Source organism: Cajanus cajan, chromosome 3, assembly GCF_000230855.2.
Source record: "Cajanus cajan strain Asha chromosome 3, NIPB_CcT2T_4, whole genome shotgun sequence".
Taxonomy (NCBI): Eukaryota; Viridiplantae; Streptophyta; class Magnoliopsida; order Fabales; family Fabaceae; genus Cajanus; species Cajanus cajan.
This window is the reverse complement of record NC_138519.1, coordinates 60,613,679-60,624,195: the sequence shown is the minus strand read 5'-3', so window position 1 is coordinate 60,624,195 and position 10,517 is coordinate 60,613,679. Positions and strand designations below refer to the sequence as shown.

The window sequence follows — 10,517 nt, the reverse complement described above, 5'->3', positions numbered from 1 at the left end:
GGTAGAAGGGTGTCACAGATATAGAGTGAGTATGTGGCCAATTTTCATCAGTGGGGAGGGGCGAGTTTACTATTGCCCACCCCCATGAAGCCCTATTGCCATCCCCTGGTATATATCTATTTGACATATAGTTACCCATAATTTAATTGTTGATTTTAAATAATATTTAACAACATATTTTGTATGTCACTATAATCTATAATCGCACTTTTTAACAATATGTCAACATATATTGTGTGGAAAAAAGTAATTTTTAATAACAAATATTATATTATTATAGAGTGTATGATTATATATAAATTTTCTTGTAAAAAATGTAAATATATATTATTAAGGTGAATCTTCAATTCTAATTAGAGAATAATACCAATTACACTTTTAGAATTGTATCTAAGTTATTTGTTTTTGGTTGAAGGAAGGGACCATAGCCCCAACCAGTACATTAAAATCCACAAGGGTAAACAAGTCATACAACTGTTGGCCAAAATGGCAAAATAAATAAAAGAAGGCATAATAGAATAACATTGATAAACAGACCAGGAACTCAATCCCTTCTTAGCTAAAAGATCCACCACTTGATTGGCCTCACGAAGGACATGAACCCAATTGCATGAAGAAAAGTTACCTACCACCAAGCGAATATCTTCAACAAGTGAACTGGATGCATGTGTTCTAACACACTCGTGCTTAAGAATGTTTATGGCTTGTGTTGAATCAAATTCAACAATTATATTTGTGTATCCTAACCTGTGTAACATATACAACCCCTTCTAAATGCCCACAACTCAGCTTCTAACACTCCACAAGCTCCCAAAAACAAAGAGAAAGCTTTTATAGAAGTTCCTCTGTGATCCCAAGCAACCCCACCAAACCCTGCCACCATATCTTGCCTATGACATGCACCTTCAACGTTTAACTTAACCACCCCTTCTTGCGCTACTTCCTAACATATGGATCCTAGCTTTGCGTTACTTTGAGGCATGATCGATCGGGTATGCCAATTGTCAATTATGGAACTACTATATGCATTAGTATCACAACTAGCCCTCACGTAAATTGCTAAAGCATTAGGTGAGCATCCTCGAATATGTACTTCACTACAACAACAAAAAACGCAAATTTCTGACTGGTTATACAATAAAACGTGGTGCCCAATTTGCCCAGTCCTTAGGAGATAAGCGACAAATATTTTCCTTAATCTATTCCTACAGGTTACCATTTCCAAAGACCATGGGAGGTTGTCCGTCCCTACCACCAAAAGGACCAAATTTGTTTTGCCACCACATAATCTCGAAACAAGTGAATACATGTTTCCTCCCCATACGTGCATAGAGGACAAGAATTACTAGCCGATATCCCCATCTCCCAATGTCTTGCATTTGTTATTAGTCTACCATGGCTAAGTTTCCACATAAAACTTTTGACACGCTCTAGGACTTTTATACTACAAATGTAGTTAAACGGTGATTTCTCGAGGGATAGAATAAGTTGTCTCACTACCACTTGATAAGAGAAGTCTCCATCAAACGTATCATGCCAAGCTATAACATCACTATGTCTTTCAGGTTTTGGAGGATTTACTGCTCGAATGCGATCAATGATTATAATTGGTAATACTTGGGAAATGTAATCCAAATTCCACTCTCCATGAGAATTAGTGAAAGCTACAACTGGTTTCTACAACTCTGCCAAGGTTATCACACCACCTGTGTATTCCTCTAGCTTCTCCATCTTAGGTAGCCATTTATCTTGCCAAAATCGCACTCCAAGACCATCTCTCTAATGTGCTAGATGAGTTGGGACTTGACCTCCTCCCTATGATGCATCACCCCACGCCAAAAATTTGAAACACCATTTCGTCTAGATATTGATGGAATATGTGACAACCCGCATTGTATTTATCCCGAACAACCTTAACCCACAAGTGGTCATGGGAAGAACACAATTGTTGAAGTTAGACATGAAACACATAGAAGGGGGTTGAATATGTGTGTGTGTAAGAAGGAATTTTAAACTATTTTTGCAAGAATAATGTTTTTCGTCCAATGCACTTTTAGATACCAGAAGGTTATGCAGAATTTGCTTAACACAAGGTCATTGCGTTTGAAAGATTTATCGCCTGCTGAAGGAAAATGTTTCATATAACAATAATGATTAAAGTTCTAGCATTTTCCTTTTGAAGATAGTTTCATTTAAAGATAAGCAGTAGATAAAGTTCTTCAGTATACTAGATATGTTAATCAAAGTTTGCGTCTGCGTCTGAAAGATGATTTCACTAAGAGGTTATCGGTGGACAAAGTTTTTCACAAAGATTTAATAAGTAAGGAAGATATGCGTCTAAAAGAAATATGACAAGTAGTGTAAATCATTTTATATTGGTTCGCTCATACTAGCTACATCTAGTCTCCTTCAACTGAAGGGTTCCACTAATATGCAATTAAGTACATAAGTATTATCGACCACTTCTGGCCCGTTGACTTCACTCATCAACGCTAGTATTTTCTTATCAGTCTCTTCAGGCTAGCATTGAGTATTATACAACACTCAGGTCACGACCACTCTTGGTCACGAGTATTCTAGACCACCCAGGTCACGGCCACTCCTAGTTGGCTAGGTTCACTCACCAATTCTAGTATTCTTAAACCACTTCTAATTCCCCAAGTATTCTCAATCACTCCTGACCCGTCAGCTTCACTCATCAGCGCTAGTATTTTCTTATCATCCACTTCTGGCTAGCAATGAGTATTCTCGACCACCTCCTGGCGTTACGAGTATTCTTTCCCTAGCCTCTTCAGGATTTACAGATGATAGACGTATAATCAGGTTTGAGTGTTTGGGTTACTCTCACAGAGAGGATACATATATGATCTACACTCTATAAGGTTTCACTACCTTAGTCCTACAGCGATTCTGAGTGTCTGGGTTACTCTTTACAAAGAGGATACATAAGATTACAACACTCACTAAGGTCTCCTTCCTAAGATATACTCGGAACACCTTAGACTACAGAGACGAATACAATGATACATTTGTAGATTTGACTATGAAGGATCAATCTTTGATTTCTCTGTTTTTCTTTTGGGCTTGATATTACTTTTGGTGCTTAATGATAAAAGCCCAGGGCAATGCCTATAGTCATTCTTTCATTTCTCTTTTCCCTTCTCTTTAGGTTTGAGGTTATTGTCTATTTGTAGGCTCATGGAATCTGCCCGTTGCATATGTCCTTTGAAGCTAATATATTCGTTCATGACCAATTTGATCCTTCATTTAATGCTCAAGATCTTGCATTAAATGTTGCTTCTGTATTTAGACATTGCGTGTATTCTTCTTTGTCCTGTTGGCAGCAATGTTTGACTTAGGAATTGTTTGTCTTTTTTTGGTCATGCAGCAATATAGCCATTGTCCTTATCTGAAAAAGTAACTTACTTTTTCTGACACATGCATGCTTTCTATTTTGACTCGTTTCTCTTCTTCTTCTTTCTTTCCTTTAACGTTGAGAGCTTCTTGTATGATTGTGGATGATGTCTGAGTTTTCCTATGAGATTTGATTCTATTCTTCATGATAATTTTTGTCTGCGTCTGGTCATTTCATGTGCTTCTCATGTTTTGGATCTTCGAATGACTTTCTTTGATTAGATTAGCTAATGGGTAATTTAGAACTTTGAACTTCGTCTGAGTAATGATGCATTGACTTCTCCTTTAGTCTAGTCAACTCTGTAGGTAGACTTTGTTTCTGTCTGAGTTCTTCTTTTGTGTTTTTTTTCTTGTCATGCAGTCGACTCTTCTTATTTGTCTTTACCATCTTTCACCTAGTATATTGCGTTCTCGGTTGTGCATAGTATACCTTTGTCTACTATTAATTGTCATCTGGCACATGTTCATCCATTCCGTCCTTTGATCTTGTCGTTATTATTTTTGAATGATTTTGGTCACATAAATTTGCTCGTCGTCTGAATTTGGATGTGTCTGCTGACGAGGAACTCTTTTGTTGATGCAGATAGGAGATTTCTTCATGGCTATGTAGATCTTATCATTTAATGAATTTGCTTGTATACGTGAGATTTCTTTGAACGTCTTGTTTCCTTCTGATGTCTGACTTTAATCATGACTTGGACATCCTTGTACTTTGTGCATTAGTATGACTGCACAATGCTATCTTTCTCTAAAAAGTAGGTGTCCTTCTTCTAACATACGCAGTTTTAACTTGTGGATTTGCACTTGCCTATTCTTTCATCTTTCCCTTTTTCAGACATGATGTCCTCATGTGTTCCTTTGTGATTTGAGGATGATGTTTGTTATGAGCATCAGACGTTCTTCACTATTCTCTGACTTTGTCTAGATACTTAAATCTTTGTTTGAGAGGTAGACTCTGGCTTTTCTCTCCGTCTTGGTCAAGTGTGAGAATGGACGATTATGATTTCGTCTGGAATGCTTCATCGTCTTTTGTTACTTATTCTGCTAGCACCTTAGTTGACCTACGTCTTTATCTGTTCTTTATTTCCTTTGTGTCCGTGTTTGTGGGTGTCTTCGTCTGATGTATTTCCTCCTTTTGATAAGCCTTTATCTAGGTGCTTAGCTCATATCTCTTGGTTCTGGTGTAGACGATAATACATTTATATTCTTTGTTCTTTACCTAGCTTGTATGTACTTATGTCTTTATCTGAAACACTATCACACTTGTTAGAAATAACAATATGCATGATATTTGTCTCATTCAAAGCCTTACTGAGAATTGCTTTGTCTAACATAACAATCTCCCCCTTTTTGATGATGACAAATATACACTACTAGAAAAATTAAAATTAGAGAGGGAACAAATCCGTCACTAATCTTCATAAAATCCTTCACAAATAAATTAGTGACGGAATTTGTGACGGAAATGATTCCGTCACAAAATTTGGCGTCACAAAATATTTAGTGACGGATTATTTGCTCCGTCACAATTAGTGACAGAATTAAGGCATCACAAACAGTATAATTTCCGTCACTAATTTCTAACAATAAATGTTTAGAAATTAATAAAAATCTGTCGCAATCTGTGAGGGATTAAATCCCTCGCAATTTGTGAGGGATTATACCCCTCGCAATTTGAGAGGGATTGAGAGGTATGTGAGTCCCTCACAAATTGTGATGAAGGAATCCGTCACAATTTGCGACGAAGAAAATCCGTCACAAACTGTGATGCCTATTATTGAGTAGAATCCGTCACAATTTGCGACGCCATAATTCCGTCACAATTTGCGACGGATAAAATCCGTCACTAACTGGGTTGAATCCCTCACAAACTGGGCGTCTTTAATGAGGAAACTATTGTTTTAAGAGTCTGGTAATCGATTACATATACATGTAATCGATTACCAGACAATGAAAATCATATGTTCGAAATTTACTTTTAAAAATGTTCTCTGGTAATCAATTACCCATTTCTTGTAATCGATTACCACATATAGCATATATTGGTGCAAAAAAGATAACCAAAGGCAACACAAAACAGAAATCAATAAAGAACATCGATCCTTTGAATATGTTTAGTAGTGGATTACACCAAAAACATAACTCAAACAATCAAGAGATCTTTAAATATATCGATGAACTGTTAGAAAATGATACTATGGAGTGTTAAATTAGCAGGAGAAGACAAAACGTTTAACGTTGAGCTATAATCTTTAATGAAGAAACATTACAGGATATAATTCCAATCGAAGTTATACAACTATTGTCTGAAATATACAAATTTTTTACAAACAACTTCTTTTCACTAAAAAAAAATCTAAGATGATGGAACTAATAGAACATCCAAACATGCTCTTAGAATGAACAAAAGAAGCTAAATATTATGGAGAATTTTGGTGAGTGATGAAAGTGTTTTTGTGTTGTAGGCTGGGCAGCAAATGCAGGAAAAGGCACGAGGGGCTGCTGATTCTGCCAAGAGCACAGTTGGGGCTCATAAATGAATATATTGGAGAGCTCTTTAAGTGGCATTCAATATTCATGTTTTTCAATATTTGGTTTTTGGGCTTATACATTTATTTGCTTTCAGCAGTTTTTGGACTAATATGACTAGTTGTGTACCAGCCAGTTGAAGGCCTTGTTTGTTAGTAGCATATTATAGACAATCAAATTTCACAATTTTCAATTAAAAATACATGTTTCATTGCAACTTCTTTTAATTAAGATTAAATTTTTAGTAAAACATGAGTGATATATTTTATATACATACTCAACTCAAGATTAAATTTTGGATCTCACTCAACTATTATCTAACACTATTGAATTAAAGAAACAAATGAAATCAAAACATTCTTATCAGCAACAGTAACACTTACAATAATGTGAGGTTGCTTTGCTAACTTTATGGATTGTTGTACCATGTCAATTCCTCCAACAAGCTAGAGAGAAAGGAAATCATGTCAAGCAAATAGTTTTTCTAACATGATTGTCTCAAATAGAAGATTAACACAGTTCCTAACCATTATTTAAAGCTAAGTATTATGCTGGAAATGGTATAAGGGGACATAACACAAAAAGTTATGCAGTAAACGAGAAGCAATAAAATTCACACAGTGAATCATTTAAAAAAATTATATTGAAACTCACCACAACACACTTCACACCAATTTCAGAACCTAGAGCTTCAAACTGCTCAGCAATTTGAATAGCAAGCTCTCTAAATCAATAAAAAGGTTAAAAACAGAATAAATAAACTAGTTAAATGAGAGTTAGCATTTTCAATCAATAAAAATTCAAATTATATGTAAATTCATCCCATGATTAGGTATCAATCAAACCTGGTGGGAGACAACACACAAGCAAAGAAATTATTTGGGCATGGTGCTTCTAAGAGAGCATGCAATATGGGAAGGGCAAAAGCTCTAGTCTTACCAGAACCTGCTTCGGCAAGTCCTATCACATCTTTTCCTGAAAAACACAAACCACAAAATAAAAAATTTAAATAACTTGTATACAATCAAAACTCATAACCATCAAAAGCAATTGAAAAAAATAACTAATGAATAAAATATTATCCAAATGAACGTTCTCCTTTATCCCATACCAACATTAGAACTATTTATTTTGAAAACAAAAACAAGCATATTAGGATGACATTTTTATACTGTCGCGCAGAAGAAGAAGAATAACACAGTCGCGCAGCAGAAGAAGAAGAACACAGCTCCGCAGAAGAAGAAGAACGCAAGACGATAACAGAGGCAGAAGAAGAACTCCGCACGATAGCAGGCACAGTAGAAGCCCAGTTTTGATTTTTTACCGTAATCCACGGAGAGACACTCGAAACTTAATTAGTGCCTTTGTTACATCCATTTTTGTATATAGGTTATTATTAAACAATTCTCATACACTCCAACGATAAACAAACATTTTAACATAAGCTGCTTTTGAACATTTTGGAAATAAATTGTATGGTTGTCATATATCCTGAAAGGTGAATTTCTAAAATTGATCTAACACACATCAAGAAAGCATTTCACACCAAATAAGTTTAAAGGGTATGAGAGACTATTATGATTTCAGTTTCCTTTTGGAGGTTTGGGGATTCCTTGTTGTGATTCTACAGCTTTCAATTAGTCAAAGCTACCATTGGAGTATTGACATTGCAATGAGAGAGTGAGAGGGATTGCGACGGTGTGAGTGACCAGAAGTACGCAACTTTTTTTGCCACTCAAAGGAGAAAAAGATGTGTCTGCAAAGATTAAAATGTTTCCATTTTGTTCAGCTTTACCTATTCTTTCAGTCACAGATAATGTGTTGATCATCATATAAACAAGTAAAGTAATATTTCAATTAGTCTTAACAATCACTGTTAATGATGAATGCAATTTCTTATACATCAACATGGACAACTAGAAAATAGTGCAAAAAAGTTATAAGTGCACCTGAGATATCATGATAACATTAGCTCCAACATCTTTTACTGTACTTGGAACACCAGCCATTCCAGTTCTGAAAAAAAGAATTGGAGAAAAATTTGGAATCATAACTTGGACAAATAATATGTTACAGAAAACCTTAAATTAAATAGAAATCATTATGCAGCAAAAATGCCAATATGTAATACGACTGCAATTCATAACTCACCCCTCAACATTTACAAGTGCTAGGTTGTCTATGGTTGCAAATCCTTTGACATAATTTTGTAGGTTCTGCATATCTTCATGATCATTAACAGAAGGATGGCAGATCTTTGTTCCAGGAGCCGAAAGAACATCTTTCTTAGTAGATGATTCTCCACCCTTGGCTGAGCCCTTGGTATCACCCTGGAAAATGACAGATTCAAACACCGTAACATTGAGGTGTGCGAAAAACAAAATGGAATAAAAAAAACCGTGTCCTTCCTTTTCTTCCCTTAAAATAAAACACAAAAAAAAACCACAATCGACGATCAAGCGCCGCAGCTAAAACTTCGTTCCGTTAGAATCAAAATCGAGCGCGCTTTGTGGTTTACCTTGAGAAGAATGGTGTCGTCGTGGAAGAGCTGGAGCTTCTCCATGGTGTCGGGGTGAAGCGCGACGATAGAGTTGTCGTCGTTTACAGCCTCGTCAACGACAAGTCGGTTGGGCGCCTTCTACTGCTCCAAGATCGCGGTGCTGAAATCCCTTTCTGTTCCTTTGCTGAAAGATTGAGAATGGAATGAGTGAGAAAAGAGAAAGAAAAAAGAATGGAATAGAGATCTGAGAAGGAAGAAGAAGGTTACACATCGGAGGATTGTGGTTGGTTAGCCATGGAATTGAAGAGAGTTGAAAGAGAATGGGAAAAAGGGATCAATATAATCCTCGAAACCAAGTGTGGTCGCCGCTCTCGTGGCTGCCGCTGCCGGGGCTCGCGGAACCCTCCACCATGCTCGCAGGAACCCTAATTTGAGAAAGGGGAAAAGGGAAAATATGAGGCCTCTCTCGCGAGATTTGGGGTCATCTGAAAAGTAAAAACTAATTTTGAAAAATATTTTAGAAATTTAGAATTTGTCTATTTCTTACTCATACTTTAGACGAGCTACTACAAGTACATTTTAGATCACAAATGGGTTGAAATTAGAATAAAAAAATAATGATAATATAAGTTTTCTCTTTTCTCTCTTTTTATCGCTTTATTATAAAATTTGTTGCACAAAAATATTTTTGAAAAAAAAAAGTATACTTTATTTTTAAAATACACTTTTCTTGCTTACAAGTCAAATCTTAAAGAAAATTGTGAATTGATTTTAAATCATCTTCATTTTATAGTAATATAGAAAGTTAGGAGATAATGTATTGTTTTACTATAAAGGGTTTAATGACAAGTAAAAATGGAAATAATTCAAGTTGCTCTTTAGAGATATATGACATAATTTACATTATATTCGAACTAGGCCATTTATTTATAAAAAAAAAGTTAAATTAAAGATTTTTTTAATAAAAAGGTAAAATTTTAAATTATTTAAAAAGTCTATAAACTTAAAATTTAAAAGTCAGTTTCTTATATAAAAGGTGAAGTTTATAAAGTTATTAATAGATAATTTTTTATCACATTTAAAGATCTTACTACAAGAAAATTGCCGTATAGTGACACACACCCTATAATGACACAATATGTGTCACTAAAAATTATTTTTACTCACACAATAAATATAATATATGTTGGTATATTGTTAAAGAGTGTAGGTATAGACTATAGTGACACACAAAATATGTTGTTAAATCTCATTCAAAATCAACACTAAAATTATATGTAGCTATATGTCAAATAGGTATATACCTGCATATATTATACCTATAGTGACACTTTTTGTATGTCACTATATGGAACATTTTTTGTAGTGATATTATATTTTTTAAGATAAGTTTGACATATTAGACTTAAAAAATATGCTATTAGATAGTTTTAAATTTTATAAAAATTAAACATATTTTACTTTTATTTTAAAATTCAAATTGATTGGGGCCAATCCTTCCTGTGGTGACATTGACACTCCATTACTTTATGAAGGGGTATAAGTATGTTTTAAATTTCCACAATAAAAGGTAAAGAAAGATACAAAGTATGACATGTTATGATGGAAATAATAATCACGATACCGATAAAAGTTGTAGAAGTAGAAAATAAATCATGCAACATAATAATTTCATTTCATACCGTTAGTTTTCTTCATCCTTTCATACGGCAAAATATTATATAAATCATAACTAAAATTATAATAAATATTCTGATATTAAATTTATTATATATTAAAATTAATTACATATTTGTATCAAAGAAATTGCCCTAGATTTTAGATTTTATTTATTATGTTTTATAATAAATAAAATCCAATATTAAATCAAAAGATTATAACAATCATAACTCAAATCCAGGTAAATATCTTTCACCATAAAAAAAAATCCAATATTAAATCAAAAGATAATAAAAATTATAACTAAAATATTTTTAAATTTTCTAATATTAAATTTAGTATATATTAAAATTAATTAATTAAATATTTGTATTTAAGAAATTGTTACAGATTTTAGATATATATTTTAAAGTTT

General features: G+C 34.0%; 1 long non-coding RNA gene across 1 annotated transcript; it reads right to left on the bottom strand.

Annotated features, from left to right (window-relative positions):
- Positions 1 to 5,645: 5,645 nt before the first annotated feature.
- Positions 5,646 to 9,297, bottom strand: LOC145956578 (uncharacterized). Its single transcript, XR_014432821.1, has 4 exons — positions 8,462 to 9,297; positions 6,789 to 8,273; positions 6,598 to 6,667; positions 5,646 to 6,389 (listed from the first exon to the last, which is right to left on the bottom strand). It is a non-coding gene; the product is annotated as an uncharacterized LOC145956578 (long non-coding RNA).
- Positions 9,298 to 10,517: the final 1,220 nt, after the last annotated feature.